Consider the following 26,789-nt stretch of genomic DNA (forward strand, 5'->3'; position numbering starts at 1 on the left):
GGCAACTTTTTGGAAGCGCGGCCGAGCGGTTCGGGGGGTGGCAGGGAAGGGGTGAAAAAACGGGGCGTTGATTAGGATCGCGCTGGGCGCGTGCCTGTTGCGGGGGCTCTGCCCGCAGTGCGCTCATTACCCGCGAATTCCAACAATGAACGTTTTCTCGTCTGGGCCCTGCGTGCCTGCGGTGCGCGCACTTGGTTTGTCTGCGTCTGTGCCGCCGGCGGAAGGCGATGGCCTAATCGCCCCTGGATACAGAGGCTCCATCTGCACGCCTCGAGAGCCGAGGGGGCAGCACGGGAACGGAGCACGCCTCGCGGTGTTCTTGCAGTGTGCATGCGCCACGCGTTCCTGGGTGTCTCCTTCGTGTTTTATACTGCGCGTTCCTTCTCGGCGCTTGGAACTCCTCGGGAGAATCGCGAGTTCGTTCCTGCATCTCGCTATAGTCGCCTCACCTCCTGACGATCACCATTCGTTTTCGAAGTCGCATTCGGGCGCTGGTATACGACACACGTGCCTGGATGAATTCGCTATTACGCGCCGTGCGCCTTGCAGAGCGGCTGTCAGGTCGACTGCCATTGTGGCGAAGCACGTTACCGCGCCGCGTCAGACATGCCCGGTCTTCAAGACGCTCTATGACCTCCCCCTCCAGTTCGCATTCAGACGAGTCTCGGGCACAGTGGCTTCCTAACGACGTGATTAGGCGCTTCCCTCCTTTCTTAGTTTTCTTTTACGACATCGTGAGTGCGCGTTTGTTCAGACTGCCTAGCGAACTACCGCGACTGCATCGGTTCTGAGTGAATGCGACGGAGTTGTCTTATATATAGTAACATAAATAAAGTACAAAGTGGCAGCGGCGAGAAGAATGGCATGACTGTTTCTCGTACAAGCACACAGGCACGCGTGAGTCTCAGCGAATCGAGTGCGTGCTCTAAGACAAGCTCTTTAACTCGGTTCAAGGCGCGTCGGGGCTTTGGCCGAAGTCTGGGAGGCGTCGGTTTCAAGACATTTCGAAAGACGACTTTTGTTCAGCGTAAATCGACGGCAGTCACGAAACAACGTCGACATGTCCACAACATAAATATCACTTGAGCTGTTTACTAGACAAGCTCGTCACCCGCTGTCATACGCAAGCTTTTGCTGTATGCAACTTGATTTCAACAGCTTCCAGTTGGTATGTATTGTAACTGGCAGCTCAATGCTCGTGCCACTTTGTATCAACAGAAAATAAATGCCAGGCCTATCTTTGCGTCTAGTGACCCACTCTGTCCTCGACCGTCAACCTGTGCGGTCGTGTTTGTCACTTCACCATAACACCCGTCTCGTATTGTGCGACATGGGTGAGCTACAAGTAATGTGTGCACGTCCCTTTATTACATATATAAATGTCCCACTCTGGCGGAGGCACGCGCATACTGCTGTATTGTTGAGGCATGGATCCTTGCGCGGCTGCGTTGTCGTTAAGCTTTGCTCTTCCTTACTTCCGCCACGTTTGTGGAGTCGCGTGCGCGGCCGCCATCTCTCATTGACGCCTTTGCTACAGCTGCCGCACTTGGGCCAGTCCGGTCAGTGTGGTGTTGCTCGTGGCTTGTCGAAGAAAGAGAGAGAGAGTACGGTTGTATTTTACGTCCGAGAGCTTTAAATCTACAGAAATCATTTCCAGAGTTCAGGTTTCTGGACTAAGGCGATCCTTTGACGGCTCTTTAGCTATGACGTTCTGCTGCCACTGAGAACGAGGGCAAAGGTTCAATCTCCAGCCACATCACATTTCGACGCAGATGTAATGCAAAAGCTCTGGCGCTTACCGCGCTTTAGGCGCACATTGAGAACCCCAGGTTTGAATTTAAGCCGGACCCTCCACTACGGCGTCTCTCATGGCCCATTGGTCGCGTTCAGACGTTAAACTACATTTCGTATTGTTTTCTCATGTTACCATAAAATAGACGATCAATTTTGCAAATGTATGCCCGAGGTAGGCCCTTTTTGCGCCTATATATAGCAGATTATTAAGACCCACTACCACACTCACTTCAATTCAGCCCGAATATATTTGGAAAACTACCCGTCGAGCATACAGCCGACAACTAAAAGAAAGAACTTGCAGTCAAATGTAATAATGCCTCATAAAAATACCCAACAAATACATTTAATAAAACACGCACACTTTTTCCTATTCACTTCTTTGCTCTGTGGTGGTTCATTTTACAGTAGCAGCGGCAAAACTTTACGGGATGTGAAAGAGAGCAGTAATTGTAGTGTTCCGAGAGAAGCTTTCGTGCTGCAGTCCTGAATCGGCTGACTATAGCGAGCCAGGTATTGAAGTAATGTTTCATGTTTGAGCGAGTGTGGGCAGCAAGAAAGTGCCAGTATTCGGGATTGCGCGGGTGTTCAGGGCTCGCGACTTGTTTGTCGTGTTCTGTTCATCTCCGCAATCCCTTCATTTCGCGTTCAGAGATACTTCGCGGCAACGTTATATCGCAGTGAGTCAGGAAACCGGCAGTTGCGGTGCAGCTCCAGTTCAAACTATATCGACGCGTACGCTACTAATATCGACAGGTACATCGTTTCTTGTATATTGCTATATCGCTATAGTATATTAAATGTTGATAAACTCTTATCATGCCGACTTTACTAAACACAGGGGACTAAAGAAGCGTCTCGTGAAGACCGCGTATTTGGGAGTGAGCCAAAATTTAGTGTTCCAATTACCACTATAGGAAAAAAAAATATAGAATGGACTGGAGAGGGAATATTCTTTTCTTCCTTCTCCTCTCTGATGAATTTCGCTCCCAGACAATTATATATAGATACCGCAGCTTCGAGGGCGCTGCACTTAACTGGTAAAACTTACCGCAGCGTTTTCGCAGAATGGTGACCCAAGGAAGGCACGCTCGCGTGATACCAGACCGCCAAGCTGCTGCGCCGGAACCACCATTCCCCACGTGTCCTTTTCCACCCCCTTCCCTTCACCTGTACACTTGCGCACACAGTACACGGCCCTGTTCGCATCCCCGCTGTAAGTCGGCGTCCCATTGAGCACGGGGCGACTTCATCAATGGTGGTTACGGCATTCGTGGCATGAACGGCCATCGCGCACAGTATACAGTCTACATTGCTTCCCGAGGCATTTTTTTTTTAACCGTTTGCTTCATGCTCGGGGAAAAATGCTTCGGAAAAATGCCCGTTAGTTTCCTGTGCAGAGAGCACAGAAATTCTTGCGAGAATGAAGTTTGACATAGAAGGTGCACTTAGTCTCATTTCACCTCTGTGCCGCTATCCTTTTGCGGGAGATTGTGTACGCGCTGCTATTCCGCAAAAATGTTCGAATTTCCTTAAGACGAGGTGTTGCTCCTACAACTATAGAGTTAAACAAGACATGCTGTTGCGCATGCGTGATAAGACTCCATGGACTTCCATCACTTCCGCACGAGCTGCCTCCATCGCACGTGAAAATTGCAAGGTCTTAATGTCTCACAGGAGTACCGACCACCGCGGGTTCGAGCAAGCAAGAACTATGAAGAAAGAGAAAGACTCTGACCCTGTTCTCCGATCGGCGATATTGCATGCGATGTTTGACCTGCCATCAAAACTTCCCCTGCTAATCACTGCCCTTCAGCAGAGACAGCCTCCCCACCACAGGCATACAAGGCGCAACCACTGGCATGATTAAAATAATCGTTATTTGCCCATACAACTGCCTCCGGAGTTGTTGCGGCACATGGTAGCCGGCAGCAAACTATAGTGCACGGCTCCTCGAGCTGGAAGCGCCTATACGAAGATGAGGACGCCATGCGTACCACGTGAATCCTGCTATAAGACGACTGTTTGGTCGTGCGCCCATTTACCCGTCACCGGCTGCGCGAAGCTGCCTGCCACTCGCCGTCAGCTGGACACGCGGGTCCCACAAAAGGCTTTGTCCGAGCCGTTCTTCGCCACACGACGTGTATCAACAAAGACTCGGCCACTCTTTGCCAGAGCGTATAATAGTTAGCCCGCTGCCCGATAGACCTTGACACCGTGGCCTCTTCGCACGTGGGGCAGAGGGAGACAGTATAATGCTCGCTGGCTTCCACGGACCGCGGTTGATTGGGGGATGCCGTGTTGGTCCTGTTCGCACCACCCGCGAAAGCACGCATTGATCGCATAGCGCAGTTAACCCGCGAGCCTTATAACCACTGACGGCGACTGGCAGCGACGCGTTAATTTTGGCGTCGTTGTCGACGTGGCACGCGGCTTCAACGTGCAAAGAGAACAGCGACGGCGGGTTAAGGTCTCACCTCGGGACAAGACTGACACGTCCTTATTAACACCTTAACTGACTCGATGGCCCCGGTATGTTCGCGTGAATTATACTCAGGCCGTCCTGCTGTGGGCACGTTCCTGAAAGCCTGGGTGCTGCATCTATACAGCAGCCTTTTCTGCGGGGCATTAGCGGCGTCTCGTGCCTCCGTGTCGTCGCGATTACACGTTTGTTGCGTGGGGTAAACAGCGTTAATAGAGTTTGTGCCCAAGTGTCAGGGACCTTGGTGCCAACGAGCTGTCCCGATTGTTTCAGCTCGTCTCGAAGCTCCTTCCACGCTTGCAACACTGCTGTGATCTCAGTTGAAGGCTCCGAAGCGGCGAGCGCACTCAGTCGCTCATACTGGACCGACCTGTGGCGAAGTTGAAGGTCTTCTCTTTCGTTGACACACGCTGGTGCTCACCGCGGTCATTACAGTCTTCGCGCACACAGCCGAAAGAAAGCGAAGATTCTCGGCCTTCGGAGTTTTAAAGGCTATTAACAAATCGTCTACGCCGTGGCCTATGCGCTCGATAAGCACCTCCTTTCGCGTATTCGCGCTTTATTTTCCGGGTTTGCGAGCAGCATTAGCTGTGCGGCAAACCACTAGACGTGGACGTGCTGCTGTGTGACCAACATTAATTGCTGAGCCGAAAATGGACCGAGGCGTGTTTGTGCTGCTGGAAAATTACCGCTTGCAAATATACGCGCCTTGTGGCTCACTGGCCAGACGGTGGCATAGGACACTTCCTCGTCGCCTCTTGGCGACCTATGCACTTCGGCGGCGACAACCTTCGTCGTCGCCTTAGTTGCTTTGTTTTTTCCAGCTCGTGGCCGTCGCGATGCGTCCAGATAGCCCGGCACTTTCAGCTTAAATAAGTGGAAGAACGAAAAACAAAACGCAGAAGGAAGGAATCGTACGGGACAGAAGCCGAGTCGCGGGCGCGTGTGTGCCTAGCACGCCTCCTTCCAAACGTTAGACCCCGGGAGTCGAAGGAAACGACGCAAAACCAAATTGTTCGCTCCAAGGTGGCTGCCTGCTTGGCTGCGCGCGTCTCTGCTTGCTGCCGAGCGGTTTCAAACAATGATAGCCTATGAAACAATGGTCCTCCTCCATTACCTTTATTTTTTTTTCTTGCTATCTTATTCGCCCTAATCTTCCTCTCGGGCAAATGGCGCCTCCGTGGCTCCTTCGCCGCCTTCTGGGAGCGGGCGTCCGCCGTTCAAGCCTGCGCCTCTTAAGAGGAAGCGATAATGGAAGCTGCTCCGCTGAACAGCCACAATTAAACGGCCATCGTTGTAATGATCATCGGAGGAGCCGCTTCATCCTCTACAGCGCCGCCCCGCTTTCTTTCTTTCTTTTTTCTTCGTCAGCGCCAACTCCTGGAAGGCGCCCTTTCCTGTTACGCGCGCACTTCCAGCGTCCGACCAACTTCTCCGTCGCCGCGCTTCGGGGGCAATTATTATTCCGCGACTGCGTGCGGAGACAATGCGGTCGGCCTCGCGAGGCGCCCATGGACTCGCAATCTTAAGCCGGCCGGTCGCATTGTGCGCACGCCCCTGCCCTCGCCCGTCTCCTCGCGTCCGCGGCTGCATATCCCGCGGTCTGAGCCGTGTTCACCCCGAATGCGGCCATCGTCAGTTCGCCGCGCCCGGCAACGTTCGTGTCTTGTCGAATGCTTGTAATGCGGCTTTAGATCGGTTTATACGTGAGGGGACTCGCACGAGTAAAGGCGCGTGCAGTCAAAGCGGCCTGTCTGTGTATTTCGTGGCGCTGTGTTATGCACGCCTGAATCAGGCAAAGTTTGGCCCTGTTTGTGTTGACAGCATTTAGAACAGGCTGGCTTGCCGTAAAGCACAACGCCACATTTGTCGGCAAATATAGCTCGTTGGGGAGCCAGGAAACAGACAGGATAAAGACGAAAAAGAAATAATAATAAGCAAGCAGCCGGCTGGTGTCAGACAGAAGAGAACTATTTTTCGCAGCGTTATGTCGACTGTCACTCGCGTTGTGACCATTGGGCATGCGTCAGATCGAATATGCCAAGTCTAGCTTCCGCCTCTTCTTCGTCTTCTTCTTTTCTTTCTTCTTCTTCTTTGTTTTTGTTTTTTGCTGGCGGTTTTCAGCAATGGTGACATTATACTATTGATTCTAGTACGTGGTGCTTCACTTTGCCCCTCGTGAGTCGAAACTCTGTCTTCTTACTCCTTGCTCCTGGAAGCCGCTTAAGCAATACCTCTCTGAAGTGCACACTAACTGCTGTACCATTGCTCTCTCACGTGGAAGAGCTCCTCTGGCGATACGGACGCTCTCGATGTCATTAATCTATAAAGGTTCTGCCCATTCTGCATACCTTATCGTGTTGCACAGTTCTAATCATTAGATAGTGCAGCTTCACTGAAAAGCAGACGATGCGTGTCCGATTTTCCTGAACCACGGTGGCCCTTCACGCGACACAGCCTCGACTACTCGGTACAGTATGTCACTTGGAACATCCTCCAAGATACGCGTACTTTTCGAAGAAGTGTATAGTTAGCTCACTAAACGCTCATTAACTGCTGTGAATTGTTGAAGGACTAACTTGTGCAACGCAGTCGTTCGCTGTGTATGCCTATCTCTTAACCATTAAGTCTGTACACGGACGACCGTTTCAAGGAATCGTTATTGTGGCTCCCGTCGTTTTGTCAGTTCGTCCTTGCTTCTGTCTCCGCCCGTTGCGAGCGCTTATTTCGAAGGGAAGCTTGCCAGGAAAGTGTCGTGAAATGATCCCGCACAAATTAACAGAGGCGAGCGCAGGCTAGGACAATGGGCTTCGTCAGTCTCTCTCCCGCACTCTCTCTTGCGTACGTGGGAACATCACTCGCAGCTATGCGCTGGGCGGGCGGCTGTTACAGCGTTGCCTGCGTCTGCCATGACTGCCCCACCGGTGGTCTATCACTGCCTGCGCGCTCTCTGCGTGACTCCATTTACTTTTGGCGCGTTTCCACGCTTTGCCGTAAAAAAGCGAATGCAGAGACCGTGTTCAAGCAGCTGGTGGCAATGATCATCTCATACTAAGCCGCTGATGTCTTTTTTTTTTCGTTTATTCTGGCGAACACATTTATAGCGGGGCAGACCGAAAAACGTCCGCCTGACTTGCGTCAGTAAGCGCGTTAAAGAACCACTCATCCTGCCCAGAGCTACACTCTGATTTGGAACTTATATTTGCTTTCGCGCAAATGTGACATAACGTAACTTTGTCGAATTTTACCACGAAGATTATGATACCGCAAAATGTACCGAAGCAATGTCCAAGAAGATATGTCCCATTTAGAACTCCTCGGAAGCGGATAGAGAAAAAGAGAGATGTTAGTGATGTACTTAACAGGAAGGAAAAATCCTTTGGTGGGAACTTGCGTGCTGCAGCCTGCTGTGAACTGGTTGGAGAAGAAAGAGAGAGACAGACACGTTAAGAAAAAAAAAGAGAAAGAAGAGGGCTGTAGACGTATGGTATGAATAAACGAATGAAAGTTCTTTATTCTCGGATATATGATCGCTCTAGTTATTGGCGACAGCAATTGTCAGAAGTCCTAGGCCGTCAGTTCTTCGTCCACTCCATCGCTGGAGACATCCCTGACGGCGCAGTGGATAGGCGTCGTCGTGCAGGTGAGCCGTGGCCTGCACGTATACGCGCTGTTCACCTGCGGTCCCGACAGGGCGTCTCCTCCGGCATTTTCTTTTACTTTGTTCGTTGCCTCTCCTCGTGGCGTAGCTTTCTGGGGAAGCCACACGAGCGTGTCCAAGACGACGGCTAAAGCGCCGCGGTCGCAGCTGCCGCGGTTCCACCGAACCTTGCCAGGCGCAGCACGGCCGCCCTGCGAACAGGAAGAGCGTCGTGGCCTCTGCTCCGCAGCCGCATGCAGCAGCAGGTGTATTATTCGTCCACTCGCGACGGCGTCTTGAGAGTGCGCATGCAATAAAGCCAGGTCGGTGTGTGCCCGCGGCGAGCCGCCCTGCACGCTCCGTCGAGCACCGCTCGCGCTAATTTGGTCGCCTTTATCGCTCATTCGCCGCCGGACGATGCGTCGGCTGCTGCCGCGGCGTGTCGGCCGCCGTGCCAGCAGCAGCCGGCGTCGTCGACGGCGCCCGGAGCTCGGCGGCGGCAGATGCCCCGGTCGTCTGATTATACGACTTCCGTGGCGCTCGCTTCGCTTAACGATCCCCGCCGATTAAACCGTCGACGGCGTCGCCGCAGCAGTCGCGCCAGGGGTCGTCGCGTCCAGCGCGACAACGAATTGGGCACCGCGCTTGGCGATGACCCCGAACGCTTCCGGTGCCACCGCTGCGGCCACGTATACGTGCAATCTGCTGCGCTCTCTCTTGACGCCCCTTCTGTCTTCTCTCTCTCTCTCTCTCTCATTCTCCTCCTGTCTCCTATCTCTCTCAATCGTTTCGTTTCACCGCTGGTCCAGACGCGTAACCTTTCATTTTCTGGTTATTTCCGATGTGCGCCTGATTTTACTGCGTTCAGTGAAAGAAAGGGATTAAGGTGTGATTCGCCTGTTTTTCTAGATCGCGTCGGAAGTGAATTGCCAGGGCAACAGAAGCAGCTGCGTCAGTGCGCTTGACCGTGGCATGACCGCGTGCTTAACACAACTTGCTTCTGGAGGAGTTGTACGTCGTTGGCACCGGTGCCACTTGTGGACACGGACATTGGTGCGTGTGGTTTAGTTGCCGTCGAAGTTTCCAGCACCGTCTCCACGGACACCACCTTTGACGGTGTCTTCATATGGGTGTAAAATGTAAGCACGCTGTGCTTTTTCTGTCGTAGTATGCTTCCGGTCCTTTCAGCGGCCCTCAAGAACAACAATATATATATATATATATATATATATATATATATATATATATATATATATATATATATATATATATATATATATATATATATATATATACAGCGAGGAGAATAGCGGGCGTTTCAAGAATTCCTCTTCTTTCTTTCAATCCTTATTATGGCATTAGAAAGGACTATCTATCTATCTATCTATCTATCTATCTATCTATCTATCTATCTATCTATCTATCTATCTATCTATCTATCTATCTATCTATCTATCTATCTATCTATCTATCTATCTATCTATCTATCTATCTATCTATCTATCTATCAGGGGCGTAGCCAGGGGGGGGGCTTATGGGGCTTCAGCCCCCCCCGAAATTTTTTCGTGCTGTCCATGCACCGCTGACCAAAGCGACCCCCGGCGCCGGAAATCACTCTGGATTTTGTCTAGAATGTCTTTTTGACGCCCGAAAAGACATTTAACCGCGAAGATTGCGAACTCGGGCTGGATTTCGTGGCAACGCCCATACACCGGCTGTCACATAACGCCAAGCAGTCCCATCCGAGCACAAAGTTTCAAGGGCGCTTTGATGGTGAGCAGGCTCGCCGCGGCATCTCACTGAGGCCACGGAATCTATGGAGCGCATGGATATCAATTGCGGAACTTTATGGGTATAAATCTCATAAGCTCTTGATGTGAAACGTGCATTGACATTTCCAAAGTTGTGCTTTAAATTTTCAATTGCGGAACTTTGTTGGTTTAATGTTGTTATAAACATTTGACGCCAAAGGTCCATTGACTTTTCTAAAGTCTTACATCGGAACATACAACGGGACAAGCCAAATCAACACACTAGCAGACGAGTTGACAAAGCACGCAGCGAGGTCCAATGAGACGATGTGTTGGGGTGGTTCATTTGTGCCGTCATGTCACATAAAAAAATATCAACACTTTTTTAACCTACGCCAGAACAACCATGTCAAGACACTAAAGCCAGCCAAAGTAACTACGTTCTTATTTATTTGTCTACTTTGACTTTTATTCGCCGAGAACACATTGAGCCTCTTCAACTTTTTTTGTTCTCGCTACCCTACCCGCGGGCTGCCAGAGCGAGCCAGAGCGCATATGTTTTTCTCGTACGGCCTCGACCACCGCGCGGTGCACTTCGGTGGGCATTCGGTTTGCTCTGGCCGAGCGGATTTTCACCTGCAGAGTTTTGGGAACTTTCTGGCTAGCAGACGAGAAAAAAAAAACAGTGGTCGCTCGCCGCCATCACTGTGGGGACTCGAAGGATTGCACCACGTTCCTTGAGCGGAACCTTTCCGGAAAGTCTTGTTTCGCCGGTGTAGGATACTGAGCAATATGCGTATGGTTCTCAGTGGGCCAATCGTCTCATGTTTTCTTCGGTATTAATTCTGTAGCCCCATTAGGTGCCCGGTGTAGGCATTCGATTCTGGCCAACATACTTTCCTATGCGTTTTTTTTTTTTTCATTTCGGTGCCTCCGCCTCACAGAAAAAAAAATACATTGTTGCGGCGCAGCGAATTGTCGCATGGTGAAAGTTCGATTTTGATACTTCTTTTGCGGAAAGTAATGGGCGACGGGACGCTTTAGCTGCCGGATACGTTTATTGTATTATTGCGAAAGCAATTACATGGACACTCCAGGCGCATTCCTGCCGTCGCCGTCGCCCTCATGTTTCGTATAAAGTCCAAGGGTGATAAAATCGTGACCACGCGCTCCATGCTGTATGTGCGAATGAAAGCGTAGGGGGGGAGGTGGAATGGGTGAGCCTACGATGGTGGCTCAGTCTTGTGTGCGCAAAGGAGAAAAGCGGGGAGCAAGCGCGCCGCCTTCCGTCGCACGCAATACATCGGGGGGAGTGGATGGAATGGGGGTGGAATCTAGGATTCTGTGAATCTATGATTGTGCAACATGTTTATTTGCCTTGTTTGACGCATTACATACAGTTACTTTTTCTCACATACATAGACTCATTGGAGACTTATACGTATACTTAAATATCTTGTTGCGATGTTTTGTGTATACATGCAGTGAACTATGTTTCCAGTGACACTTTTTTGTCCTTTATCAAGCCGTATTTTCACATTTGTATATCCCATTGTATCTTTGCATTTCTAATGTACGAGGGCGAGTCAAATGAAAGTGCGCCTACCCTAACCACGCAATAATAGTTCGGTTCATTATCTGCGAGGCATGCGCGTAGGAGAACGGCATGTCTCATTTACAAAAGTGACACGCAGGTGTGAAGATAAATGTTCTTTAATGCTCTCATACACTGGGTTGAATATGGTTGCGTCACATAATGGACACTTCAAAAGTTGAACAGCTCGGTGTCGCGAAGTTTTTGACAGCTAAAGGTGTTTCCGAAACAGAAATTAATCGCCGTATGGCTGCCGTTTACGTTGAACACGGTATCTCATCGACCACTGTGAAGCGTTGGAGCAAACGGTTTAAAGGACGTTGTAAAGACATTCCAAGACCGGGCCAAAACCATCGTGCAATCACCCCCCACACAATTTCAAAGGTTCATGAGCTGATGAAACAAGAACGGAGGATAAGCATCGATGAACTGGCAGACCGTCTGAACATCAGTCACGGTTCGGTTCACGCCTTAATTCATGAGCTTCTCGGTTATCGGCTCTTTGGTGCGTAATGGATCCCCAAGATTTTGATCCATAGCGAGAAGACGGAGTAGTTTCGCGCTGCCTTGACTCATCTGATCGGGTATCACAATGAGGATGACGACTTCATGTTTGCAATTGTGATCGGGGACGAACCTTGGTGCCACTACTACGAGCCTGAAACACGACGGCAAAGCTTACAGTGGAAACATTCGAATTTACCACGCCCAAAGAACGCAAAGGCCATCATTTCCGCTGGAAAGGTGTTGTTGACTTTTCTTTCGGTCGTCAGGGTCCATTACTAATCGAATTTGCTAAATCTTGAGAGGCTATCAATTGTTTCCGATATTGTGAAACGCCAGAACGGCAGTGCATGTATCGCAATCAAGAACGAACAACGTGCAAAATTGACGAATGGGGTCATCTTGTTCCACGACAATGCCTGTCCCCACGTCGCTTATGTGGTTAATACAAAACTGGCAAAGTTCAAGTGGGAAACGCTGCAGCATCCGCCATACAGCTCAGACCTGTCACCTTACGACTTCTACATTTTGGGGCAACCGAAAAAACAGCTCAAGGGAACCAGATACAGACTTTTTGAAGCAGCAACCCAAGGAGTTTTATAAGACGGGAATCACGCGACTCGTTAGTCGATGGGACAAATGTCTCAATTCTCATGAAGACTACTTTTAAAAGAGTACCCCGTTGTTGGCTCACATTTATTTGACTTGCCCTAGCTCGTATATCTTGCAGAATTCCTGCTTTTTAAACGTGCCCTCTGTTGCGACTGATTTCGTTGCAATTACTCACGATACACGACCGGTGACAGCTGCTTCTGCGTAATACATTAAAACAAATTACAGCGTCATTGAGATTTTTCACTGGCCATTGCATATATACAAGAATGTAAGCACGGTTCTTGCATGGCAAAGTTTCATTAACATATTTGTCCTCAACTTGTTCAGTTCATTGCCTTTTAATTTTTCATATCAGTGGCATGCACTGCTTTCCTGGTTTCGAATTGATATAGTTCTAAAGTTCGTGTGATATTTTCTTTACTTAAATAGACAAAAATATGGAAGCATTGATATCAGTTATTTTGGGCAATATTTTTGGCACATACGAGTATATTCTTTTATGAAAAAATAGATATTTTATTGTTTTGACTGTGCGTAGCGTTCAAGAATTCGTTTGTAGCATCTTTCGCAATGACAATGCAGTTATTCATGGATTTGATCCCTTGACAAATTGTTTAAGAGGAAGCTTTAGCTCGGGCCCAATCCGACGCGGCCTATTCAAATACTTGTAAAGAGCAGAAACCCTTTTCTTAGATAATCCTGCTAATCGCTTTTATTGAAATTCGTTGCATTTGAGAGAGAAAGTTAAATACTAGTTCTGTTGGAAACACAACTTCGATTTAGGGCCTGAATGTTGTTTAAAATATTTTGAAAAATTCGAAAGTTTGAAAATATAGAAGCACGACGTTTACAAACTAATAGCTATGCATGAATAACAGACATTGTGGTTCTGTAAATGGCATCTATTATAACAGTCAAAGCGGGCAAGTTTGCTATGTCAATTTGTATCTTACGTGAATTGGTTACGTTGTGTACAAGGGTTCTGCACAAGCCGTATTTCCACAATACTAAATTTTTTTGAGATTCATGTCTAACATATCCATTTTGTCCGCTGTAGATGTACTATTAGATGCAATTCACAGAATCGTGATATCATTTTTCATTGTTGAGTCACGGAGGTTTAAACTTGATAGCTTCGTTTTCTGAAAATTTTCGATTTGGCCAATTTTTAATAAATAATTGACCACCTAAATAAAAAATTTGAAAGCAGTAGTCACTAGAATTAAACTCTTTCTTTTAAATGCAACAACAAAATTTCTGGCTACGCCACTGATATATATATATATATATATATATATATATATATATATATATATATATACACATACACATGGGGCCAGTGGCGTAGCCCCCCCCGAACAAAATTTCTGGCTACGCCACTGCTATCTATCTATCTATCTATCTATCTATCTATCTATCTATCTATCTATCTATCTATCTATCTATCTATCTATCTATCTATCTATCTATCTATCTATCTATCTATCTATCTATCTATCTATCTATCTATCTATCTATCTATCTATCTATCTATCTATCTATCTATCTATCTATCTATCTATCTATCTATCTTTCTTTCTTTCTTTCTTTTTTTTTCTTTCTCCTTTTTTTTGGGGGGGGGGGGATTGATATAGACATACATTGTCTGCCATAGAGACTAAAGGAAGATTGACTCTGCCTGAGTAAGATCCCTCCACACGTACAGTGATCTTCTTTTTTTCCTCACTCTCAGAAGTGATTTACCGGTGTCATCACATGTTTAAGAAGTGTCACTGGTACAAAACTGATTTGCTGCATGTAAGAAAAAAAGGTACTCTTACTTAAAGGAGCTTATTTTAATGGTATCTGGCACTCTGATGTGCATAGTAAAGATAATTAACTTCTGCGAGCGGACTACTGGCTGGATACATGTCTGCACAGTTGTGTGAGATCCCCTTATCCCTTATCTGACAATGTATATAGCAAACAGTGTCGCGAGGATTAAACAAGGTGACGATGATGATATCTTGTTTGTCCTAGGATGATTATTACTATCATTATTATTATCATCAACATGTTTACGTTCACTGCAGGGCGAAGGTCTCTCCAAAGGCTTTCACTTAACCCCTGTCCAGCATGAACTGAACACATCCTATACGCCTGCACCTTTCCTACTGCACAATTTCGTATCCTTGTAATCACCATGATTACTATAACGACCTAACGACTGAAGTGTTTTGAACGCAGCTCTCGTCGAGAATTGAAGGCGCTTCTGGGGTTCAAACCTAGAAGAATATGTCTCCAAATTCATCGTCGGCGACGCAAGAAGGTGCTCGGCGAGGAAAGTTACTTCATCTCAAAGGCGCAGACCAGCGGAGCGGATTAAATCCGACGCAGCAGCACGCCCCGATAAGCCGAGGAAAGCGATACGCGTTAATGAAAAGGGCAAATCACTCGCACAGCACGCGGCAGCCAGCGCCTGCCTCGCAAAGAGCAGAAATTAGCCGCGCCATCTTCGCCGTTCAAACGGAGAACGGGCCCGGGGCTGAACACTCGGCGGCCGCGCGCGCGCACGTCTCATCTTCTTCTTGCGCCGCTGCTGCTGCTCCCGAGAGACGTCGACGCCATCTTGTAATTAATGTGCATGGCTCGACGCGATAACGGCTCCGTCCGCCGCAGCAGCTTCGCTTCGCGAGCCTATACGTGGAGCCTCGCCGACCCGCACACAACACATGTGCGCACGCACGCCGGCGGGCAGGTCGCTCCAACTAAACATGCAGCGCGCGCGCGAACCTAACTAACAGTAATCAACCAACCCAATAAAGGCGACGTTGTCGGAGGAGCCGTGCGGGCTGACTGACGATGCCTCCTCCGATGTTACCCGGCTCCCCCAGGTTCTTTCCTTACTTTTCGGCCGCGTTGTTTTTGCTGCCCGTATACACGTGCTCGGGTCGCTTGTCGTCGCTTCCGATCTCTGTTCTTTTCGCCCTAGCGAGGTGGAATCCTCCCATGCAACGAAGCCCAAGGCATACGTGCCGAGAGGCAGCGGCAGGGAGTTCGGGAGGCGGATGGGGTCCCGAGAGCGGGCCATACATAACCAACTTAGCACTGCTGACGGCGCGTGTCGCGGTACGTGTGTGTGTGTGATATGCGTGCGTGCCGCGGGGTTTGGGCACTGCGGTGCAGGTTAGCCGAACCCTTTCTTTTTTTTTTTCTTTTTGGTCGCCCGCTGTGAGTCGCCTTCTCTTGTTTGTCCCCGGGTGTTCAGCCGGGGGCGCTCTTGTCCCTTCCCGCAGGACGGTACACAGTGTCGGTGTACATTAGAGGTGGGCTTTTCGGCAGTCTCCGCTCCTCTTCACTGATAGAACGTGCGCGTTCCCTTTTTTATGTTTCCCTAGGCGATAATTCTTACAGGGATAAAAGAAAGAAACTTGCCTAACAAATGGTTAAAGGGATTGTGTGAGCACGTTTCGCTTTTAAAACAAGCTGGTGGCATTCCCCACCACGTGTGTAATTTGTCTCTGCTGATAATAATTACGAATCCAGTTTTTTTAATCTTTTCATAAACGTAACTGCATCCTGGTAAGTAGGGCAAATTTCTTTTTATCTATTCGTACATTTAGGATCACGCAATTTTTATCGCTAATATGTCTATATCAACATGTGCCGTTCACGCAATAATGGCTATTTACTAATTGCAAGGGCAGAGCTATTTCTCCGTCTCGCAGACGTTGTGAGATCGACAATTGCAGCCTATGAGGATGATACAAAGGTAATAACCTGTTGATGTAGTCTATACCTGCGCGTTTCCTTCAATTCATTTCTTATTATTTATTATTTCTTTATCTATACAGGATGTCCCAGCTAACTTTAGCCAGAGGTAAAAAAGTATGCGCATGCCACGTAGCTGGACAGAACCAAGGTAATATTGTTTGCCGTCACTTCCAGATATTAAGATTATTTTTTGAATGCCGCTTAATCAGATAATTAGTCCTAATTACTTATTCATCTTCTCAAATATTATAATTAGATGAAAAGTGCCAATGAGAGAATTTTAGAGCGACATGTAAAACTCCAGATACAGCATTCTGTTGCTCAATACGTGCTACGTAAAAGTGTTTTTGCGAGCGTGAAAGAAACCCGCAAATGCACGCAAAATTCCCGTGCGACTGGCCGCTCGAGGCACTTCGCGATACATTTGCGGGCTTGCTGTGTCGGTAGTTTGTCATGTTGCTCTACAATTCTCTCATTTACACTTATCTAATTATAATATTTGATAAGATGAATAATTATTTAGGACTACTTATCTAATGAGGTGGAATGACAAAAATAATTTAAAAGCATTGAATTACGGGGTTTTACGTGCCAACACCACTTTCTGATTATGGGGCACGCCGTAGTGGAGGACTCCGGAAATTTCGACCACCTGGGGTTCTGTAACGTGCGCCTAAATCTAAGCAAATGGGTGTTTTCGCATTTCGCCCCCATCAATGACAAGAATAATCTGAGTATCTCAAAGCGATGGCAGACAACATTACCGGTTCTGTCCAGCTACGTGGCATTCGCATATATTTTGGTGGGGGCGCGAAATGCGAAAACAACCGTGTACTTAGATTTAGGTGTACGTTAACGCACCCCAGGTGGTACAAATTTCCAGAGACCCCCACTACGGCGTGCCCCATAATCAGAAAGTGGGTTTGGCACGTAAAACGCCATAATTTGTTTATGGCATCCACACATTTTTAAACTCTGGGATACCCTGTACAGCTGGCAACCTTGGTAACACCTATATTTTGCAAGATTTCATCTTTCACTTACTTTTTTATTTACTTTAGATTTTAACTCTCGCGTTAATATTTTTTGTGCCCTATATGAAATAACGTAAACTGTAGGGGACACCCCTTGCAAAGTTGTTAATATGTCTTGTCGCGTAGGCGCGTGCCGACAGAACTCCAAGTGCTACTTCCATCGTGGTGTAGCCAGCGTGCTCCGAGAAGTACGCTAAGGAAGTATAATTCAAAACACAAGATAAAAGACGCCCGGCGCTCAAAGAGATCTCGTTCCGCATGTATCGTTCTCCACAGCGACCATGCACACGAAAGACGGGAAGGGTCGCATCGGCCCGACTCCTTGCATGCAAGCTTGTCCGCGCACGCACGCGCAGAAAATTGTACCCACAATTTCTAAGGCGAGGGCAGATATCCGAAGCAACGCATCGCGTTGCGCCGCTCCTCCTTGATCTTCCGCAAAATTAATTCACCTCCGACTCTTGAACTTTGGCCGTTCCTTGGCGCACCTCCCAAATAAACATGATCAAACTGAGTCGCGTGTGTGTACATATAGTGGAAGACGAACAACGAAAAGAAAGCAACATGAAGATAGCGCCGCACAAAAACCCAATTTGAGCCGAATATACGCTCCGACTCCCCCCGTCTCGTCTCGGGGGAGACGACGAAGGCTGCAGGACCTCCCCTGTCACACACTCGGAACAAACCGCGCGCGTCGCATTGCGCGGGCGCCGTGCAGGCATCGAAGGAGCGCAGAGCCAATTGCATATCGTTCGTACACGCGGAATACATTATATACGGCAGCTGCATTTCTTCTTCTCGGAATGAAAAATTTATCTCGCCCGCCGGGCGCCCAATTCACATGCCGAATCTGTATGCGAAGTACTGCAGAAAGTAAAGGGAGCCAGACCGCGCGGTATACACCAGCATTGCGTGCCCGCGCGCGTCGATGTTCCTTTGCCGCGATGATGTTCCCAAGAGCTAGTGTCTGTGCGTGTGAGTGTATGCGTGAACGATTCCCTTCGCCAACCCTCTTGTTTGTTGGTGTTTTGTGCAAGAATTGCCACGTTTGCTTTATATTTATTGCTTTCCTTAGCTGAGGAAGGCTACGTGGAACAGGTTGTCACACTCGTCCGTCTGGTCAAGAGATGCACGATTTGATAAATTATACGGCCCCGATATGGCTACATTTCACACCAGTGCAAGGAGGTGGTGGCCCTTTCTTTCCTTTCTTTCCTTTATTGTTTTATCTTTCGCATTCACATTTCTCGATTTCCGTGGAAGGTGTGTTTGTGTGTGTGTGTGGGGGGGGGGGGGGGGGGGAAGGGCAGGGGTTGCGTTCCAATTTCAAAACATTTCGCTGTCAGAATAATTTGCTTTTGTCGTCTTTTTACTAGAAGTAAAATAAAATATTGCGAGGCGAAGGCAGGATTTCTTTTGTAAGGTTAGAAAATTGGCGGTACATCCATCCTTTAGACATTTTTGGCGACTTTAATGCTATCAGCAATGTATCTTATGGTTGGTGGGTAACTGTTGATTATATGTTTTATATATGATTATTATTAAATCGGCGCGGCACACACCCAGTGACAGACATGCGCTGTGGCGCAAGCTGGCATCAAAGAGGTTTATTGAAGAACAGCACATGCCCAGTAGCGAATATACACTGTGACCCAAGTTCGCGTCAAAGACGTTCATTGAAGAGCGGCACTTACCCAGTGGCCCAAGTTGGCGTCAAAGAGGTAGATTGAAATGCACCACATACCCAAAGTTTCATACTTAGTGACCCAAGCTAACCCAAGTTGACCCAAGAAAATGTAAAGCCTACATAAATACCGATAGTGTTACAGGGCGGCAATATTGTTATCTAATTATCGAGCTTTACAATGAATTTCTTAAACATCGCAGTATAATAGTGTTTATCACCTTCGGTTGACTCTTATTGCGCAGAATACGAAGGCAATATTCAATATCCTGGCAAGAAAACAAAAATTCATGGTCGCCAGTCAGCCCCTAGAGTCTGTGCAGGAGTACGCTTAGCTAGGTCAATTACTCACAGGGGACCCTGATCATGAGAACGCAATTTACAGAAGAATAAAAATGAGTTGGAGTGCACACGGCAGGAATTACCAAATTCTTACTGGAACTTTATCATTGTCGTTGAAAAGAGAAGTGTACAATCATTGCATTCTACCGGTGCTAACATATGGGGCAAAAACTTGGAGGTGTTGTGTGAAGTCGGGGGTAGTGTGGCCGACGAAGGTCCCTTGCATGATGCCGTACCAGGTGCCGGGAGAAAGAAGGGCTCCGAGCGACTTGAAGAGAGTTAGAAAAAGTTTACATTCAAAAATACATGGTTCAGTTTTACACACACGGCTCCAACTCTCGGAGTACACTACATGCTGGAGTGTTTGCATGTCCGAGCCTCTCTTTCACATTCGTCTGGCTCCACTTTTTATGCCGTTTATTTCCCTCCTTCCCTCGTCGAGGGAATTCACTGGCCATTCACAAAGCGCCGAGCCGTTCACATCATCCCACCTCCAACGTCCCACCTTTTGCAGTACTCCCACTTTTTTTGCCGAACCCTCACTTGTCTTCAACGTTCCATGTGTCTCCAGCGTCCCACGTGTATCTAACGTTGCACAATACGAGGAAACCACGCGGCGTACTGTGAACCTGCCGTCGACGCTTTTTCCGGGAGTTCTCGACAACGACCCTGTCCTCGATCAGTGGCCTCTTCGAGACGGTCAGGAGGCGGTGAAGTTGTTGTCTTGAAGCGAGCTATCATTTCTAGGTGCTCGAAAAGCCGAAGATCTGGAACATGACTGCCTGTCCGTAAGACTAAGGTGACGCTGATTGAGCTGCCTTGAGTGAACGATGAGGCTTGATCAGCACCCGTGATAGCCGCATGCTGGCGGGTGAAGCATCCTTTGTTCTGAGGGATCGTTAGACACAACAGAAGTTGACAAAAAAAGCTCGAAAACAAGTTATGAACCGCGCAACGAGCGATGGAATGAAAAAATTTGGAGGACGCTTAAGTTTCACCTATAAGAGAGAACGCGTTAACATTGAAATATCCCTGACTGCTTCTCATGCTTCCCGGCAGCTGGTGCGTATATGTAACCGTAATGTTTACCTGGAAACGCTTGCCGCGAATGCTGTGCACGAAGGTGAGCCTTGTGGTGGAACCACGGCCTCTTGCGTGGGCCGCGATGCGGCGGAGGTGAGCGCCAGCTGGAACCGGGCGTGTCGCTCCGTGCCCCCCAAGACATCCATCGCGCCGGAGCGCGCAACATGGCGGACGCCGCGTGTGTGTGTGAATAGGTTTGTTTGAGTTTTCGCGTAACAGAATTATGTTTTCTCGTATAGCCAAATTACAATACGGCAGCTATGATATATCTGTTGGTTGTGTAAATCCTAGTTTAAGATCCTTCTACGTACTTTAGCTTGAGAAATTCAATTAGTTCAGTCAATTCTTTGCATCATATGGAAGGCCTGGGTATACGTGGTTCGAATATATTTTTTCCGTTGCGACGTCTGACGCGGGACGCCGGATTTTCTCCGACAAGGGCTCCATAACGCTGTCGCGTTAAAATGTTAGGCGTCATATTAAAAGACAGGAAGAGAGCGGTGTTGATCAAAGAGCGGACGGGGATTGCGGATATTCTAGTTCACATTAAGAGAAAAAGAATGAAGCTGGGCAAGCCAGGTAATGCGTAGGGCAGATAATCAGTGGACCATTCGAGTGACAGAATGGGCGCCAAGGAAAGGAAGTGCAGTCGAGGATGGCAGAAAATTAGGTGGGGTGATAAAACTAAGAAATTTGCGGGCGCAAGTTGCGATCAGCTAGCGCAAGACAGCGGTAATTGTAGATCGCTGGAAGAGGCCTTCGTTCTACAGTGGACATTAAAAGATGATGATGATGATCGCCTTCGCTGTAGAATATTTTTAGGCATGGTGAAGTCGAATTGCAAACATGTGATTTGCGCACATATGTATGTATGCCTGAGTGGGTGCGTGTGTATATGTGTATGTGTGGGATGGAAAATGTGTTTGCGCGCGTACGCGCGTTAGTAAGACGGGGAAGGGAAGGCCGTTTGCGAGTCCTAAATTAGCGAAATCTCACTAGGTTTTAACGGTGCAGATAGACAGCTATCAGGAAATCTGTACAACCAGTACACAGAAGGCGATGTCATCAATGCGTTAGCCTCCGTTCACTGGGAAATAAGCTACGAATATGGGATATAATAGCTGTAACCGCTGGGCGAGATCTGTCGAGTATGCTATGTCGAGTATGTCGAGTTGCCTGTAGCGTTTCTTTGATTGCGACTCTAATCTTTGACTGAATTTCTTTGACTGCGACTGTAATCTGATTTACCGCGAAAGAAATTGAGTAGCCGAGCTGCACGACACCTCCAGCATCTCTTCACAGCACACGGAGAGAGTGTGATTGTGAAGAGGAAGAGACAGTTCACAACAGAACCGAGCGGAAGGGAGGAACCGGAAGAGAAAGGAGAGCACCACTCTCGCTCTCACGGCTGCCCATGCGCACCGCAATCCGTGCGTGCGCGAACGCGTCGTTCGAACGGCCGCTCAACAGCGGAGGTCCCCCCTGTAGCCACCTGTCGTCGACGTGGTCTCCACCAGCATCCTCCTCCCACCCTCTCCCGATGCCTCCGCGTTCGCGCGTCCGTAACCGCTCCCAACTCACCGCTCGCGCCTCAAGCCAGCAACAGTGGCTGCCATTATGGCTGCGTTCGGTCGCCTGCCACCCCCTCCCTTCTGTGTCTGTCGTCCCGCATTTCCTTCACCCGTCTGCCGATAGATTTTCTCTTTTTCCCCCTCTCTCCGTCTCTTCATTATTTTTACCGTTGTTCCCTCCCCGTCCTCTTCCGTTCGCCTTGACTCCCAAAGGGCACGCACCTGTCCGCTCGCCGCTTGGCCGGGCACCCGACGCGCACGAACGAACAGCGGCGTCTACGCGGCCTGCATCTGACAGCCTCGCTTTCCGAACCCGCCGTCGAGGGGCACGCACGGGGCTGCGTTTTCTCCGTATCGGCGCCGTACTTTTCTTCCCTGAACAGCGTCCGCCCATGAACCTCTGAAGTCGAGAGTTCGCATCACGGCAGGGGAATCGCGGGTCGTGAAATACCTGTGGTTGTGAGGTTCGTTAGAAATATACATGTTTCAGACTGTGAAACGTCTTTTAAGAGCATTTGAATACGATTTAATGCTTGAGCATTAGTAGTGTCGAAGTGGAAAACAGTATAATATATATATATATATATATATATATATATATATATATATATATATATATATATATATATATATATATATATATATATATATATATATAGTCATATAATGAGAAGCCAACAAACACTGACACCAAGTACAACAAGGGGAAATTGCATGTGCTTAATAAATGAAATAAAGTAATGATAAATTAATGGAAATTAAAGTGGATGAAAAAACAACTTGCCGCAGGTGGGAACCGAACCCACAACCTTCGCATGTCGCGTGCGATGCTCTACCAATTGAGCTACCGCGGCGGCGTTTCCCCATCCACTTTCTTGGGTATTTATGTGTACTAGTAGAACCCTGGGAGTGTTAGCCAGCGCCCCCACTCACAGACCTTGGCGGCGGACGTGGAACGTCTTTTTTGCCGCAGGCGTCACGAGAACGTGATCTTTTCGGGTGAAGGCAACTGGTCAATAATCCCACATATGCTACCTGAAGGCATCAATGTTGCCGGAATCGAGACCCTCGTTACGTGATAAACGAGAAGGAAGGGGGTTAACCGAGGGACCCGATAATTATTAGTCATATAATGAGAAGCCAACAAACACTGACACCAAGTACAACAAGGGGAAATTGCATGTGCTTAATAAATGAAATAAAGTAATGATAAATTAATGGAAATTAAAGTGGATGAAAAAACAACTTGCCGCAGGTGGGAACCGAACCCACAACCTTCGCATGTCGCGTGCGATGCTCTACCAATTGAGCTACCGCGGCGGCGTTTCCCCATCCACTTTCTTGGGTATTTATGTGTACTAGTAGAACCCTGGGAGTGTTAGCCAGCGCCCCCACTCACAGACCTTGGCGGCGGACGTGGAACGTCTTTTTTGCCGCAGGCGTCACGAGAACGTGATCTTTTCGGGTGAAGGCAACTGGTCAATAATCCCACATATGCTACCTGAAGGCATCAATGTTGCCGGAATCGAGACCCTCGTTACGTGGGTTCGGTTCCCACCTGCGGCAAGTTGTTTTTTCATCCACTTTAATTTCCATTAATTTATCATTACTTTATTTCATTTATTAAGCACATGCAATTTCCCCTTGTTGTACTTGGTGTCAGTGTTTGTTGGCTTCTCATTATATGACTAATAATTATCGGGTCCCTCGGTTAACCCCCTTCCTTCTCGTTTATATATATATATATATATATATATATATATATATAATGTGTGTGGGTCATGGTTTAACTCGTGCATCCGTGACCTCCTAGTGGAGCGACGTAAAGCTAGCGCATTACTCTTGCATTTACCGCTAAATGGCCCCATATATATTTTTTTCTTTCTTTCGTTGCGCTCTGGGTTTTCTTTACCTAGGTTTACTCGTGGTTTCATCTTTTCACTACAGGAGATCTTTGTAAAAGCACTATATGTTTATCCAGTTTTGTTGTAGTGAGCCTATCTTTTCCTTTCTTTGTCACCATGACATCTGTGGAGAATGGCCGTTCCTGCCAAACAAAATTTTGAACTCCAGTAAGTGTGTCGAACGTCGTTTACCACGGACCTGGGAACTGGGAAAGTGCTTGCCTGCGTAATAAGAGCCCAAGTGCACCCCCTCCCCCCCCCCCATCCCCTATATTCGCTTGCTTTGTCGTCAGTTGTAAAAGACAATTTCCTTGACGAAACAGTGATAATACGCGTCCTCTGTCATCTCTATCACATGCGCACAAAGTACTGACACATTACGCACAAAGTACGCACGGAGTACTCGCGCACATTTACGAAAACAGTCCTTAGATCATTTCGTCTGGTATATGGGCACTGGATAACAAGTGGCGTATGGTTAGTTGCGCTTTGTTATTGACTGTAAGAGCTATAGCAAGCTTCTTTAACTATACGCGCATTGACGATGAGAGTTTTTTACGTTGACGCATATACGCACACACAAAGGCGTTTTAAGTGGTAAACAGTCGACGCTCACATTTAGGACCACGTCCGCCCTATAAATCACGACATTCGCGACAGCTTTCGGCACGTTCCGCGGCCTGAGGCCACGCCGTTCGCATGTTACGAGCTCGGACAGGTGTCGCATTCACGTGAAGCGGCCGGACTCCCGCATCGCTCGTTTGCTTTCTTCCCGCTCGACGCTCGGCGGCCAGAAAGCGGCTGCGTATGCGTTTCAACCCGGGCGTCGGTGCGCATCTCAGGAGCGACGGAGAGGTTACTTGGAAAGCACGAAGTGGGAGCAATACTGCAGGGTGATCATTTTTAAATTGCATGGAATTTTTGAAGAATCGCCTGTGGTAGATAGAACAATTACCGTCCTTGAACGGAATTGTTCGAAGAGGCCGGCGGACATCGCTGGAACGAAAAATGGAAACACGTATTCAACTAATTAACAAAAACCACTAATTAACTTCCTAACTAATTACATTATGGCACATTTTGCAGCTTTCGAATTGTAGCCGGTGAAGAGAGAGGATAAATGAAAGACAAGGAGGTTAACTAGGACTGAACCCGGTTGGCTAACCTGCACTGGCGAAGGGGAAAAGGTGAGGAAAAGATTAAGAAACAAAAGATAGGCAAGGAGGTTAACCAGAAAAGCTTTGGTTTTCTACCCTGCTCGTGCTCTGCTCGTTAAAGAGCTAGAACGGAGAAAGGCGAGTATGGAAGTAGGAATCGGTGTACAAAATTTAGGCGGGACACGTCTCTATCAGAACTCATCTCGCAAGCCGGTTAAACCGCATCGAAGCGAGATTGTGCTCCGGCTGCCTTTAGCGCACGTCCGCTGTGACCGCTGTCGAAGTATGTTTTGCTCTGTCAGTGGCCGGTTGTCCATTGTCTCTAACAGATTGCACATCACCAGCTCTGCGTTTTAAAACGTGGGCAAATACACAGGAGATATGAGATTGTTTCTTCGCAGCCGAAAGTGTCACAGATACAGCTGTCGGCCTACCCGTTTATGAACGAGCATGACTGCGTTGTTTCCTACAAAAAATTATTAGGAGGAACTACGCATGACTACACATGTGCGCTGATAATAATTTGCCTTGCCGTGTTTGGAAAACTATAGATGCTTAAAAATTTAGAAAGCTAAATAGTAATTGATACCGCCGCGATGACGTCTGAAGCCGCAGTATTACACAAATCCACCTATAGTTCACCCATAGTTCCCATGTTAGCTTAACGATGGCAGTGCCAAAGTTCCCTCTAGTGACGTTTGCTTGAAACTCTATGGCGGACGCGGTCGGAAACGGCTCGCTTGGTTTCCCGCGACTCGCTTACCTCGTGGTGCTCGCACTCACGCGACGCCGAAGCCGGCGCAGCTATAGGACCCAGTCGCGATGTGCGGCAGCTGGCGAGTTAGGTCAGTTGAGTCGGCGGCGCGGTCTGCTGGTGGAGCCATCTTGATAACGCTTCGTGGTCGCTCAACACTTCGCATTACATAAGTCTTTAGTGCTCTGAGCCGTGACGTTACACATGGGACCGATAGCTTATGGAAACAAATGGGAACGTTGCGTATCGCACTAATAGTTCCGACGAACCGCGCTCGACTTAACTTATTATTGACTTCTGATCTCATATGAACGCACTTTGTGGTATTGACCTATTGTCGGGGCAGAAAGCGATGATTCGGCTCTAGATGCCACTATGATCACGCACCTATGTACATACGTACTGGTCAATCGTCATCCGAAAATTATACCCCTATCGCTGCGCACTCATATCGGCCATGTAAATTAGCGCAGTAGGTAAACTCTTCAGGTAGTTGACGCGTGAGACCGCACGCTCGAAAACTAAAACGCAACTGGAAGCTGGCGTCCCGAAGGAGGGTGCGCCGAACATTTCAACATGATGTGAGCTGCCCTCAGCTATATGGGCGCCGCCATCTTGTATATAAATGCATGATTGAATGAATGAATGAATGTTTATTCCTCCTAAACGCAAGTAAGCATTGATGTCTAAGCTTCAGGACTTTGCCAATAATGTTACCAGTCATGTTTCGTTGTGTTAACACTTGCTCACCAAAATATATGTACCCACCCCTTATGTAATACACCTGGTGGGTTTTTAAGGTAATAAAATGAAATGAAATGAAAGAGCCGTCCTTGCCAGGTTTAGCCCTCTGTCACAAATAGCGTAAATATAAACAATGCACTTACATAAGTTCTTGTTCCGCGATCATAGTCAACGCCACGGAGCAAAACACTCCTTAAACCCTCTCCTCCTTTCCTGGCATTAGTTGAACGTAAACGTAACACTACATGGACACTGTCTCGGAATGCAATTCCGCCCGGTCACGTGCTGCACAAATCGACTCGAAACTACAATGTGTACGGTAGCAAATGAGAAATCACTGCTGCGAAAACACCTGTAGCGTCGCACGTGTCGGGCGACTAAAC

At 48.1% G+C, this 26,789-nt stretch overlaps 1 protein-coding gene across 2 annotated transcripts in view; it reads left to right on the forward strand.

Moving 5' to 3' along the window:
• ct (homeobox protein, cut) overlaps positions 1-26,789 on the forward strand; it is a 760,713-nt gene that overhangs the window by 501,769 nt on the left and 232,155 nt on the right. The window lies entirely within an intron of this gene.

The sequence above is a fragment of the Dermacentor albipictus genome, chromosome 2, assembly GCF_038994185.2.
Source record: "Dermacentor albipictus isolate Rhodes 1998 colony chromosome 2, USDA_Dalb.pri_finalv2, whole genome shotgun sequence".
Lineage (NCBI taxonomy): Eukaryota > Metazoa > Arthropoda > Arachnida > Ixodida > Ixodidae > Dermacentor > Dermacentor albipictus.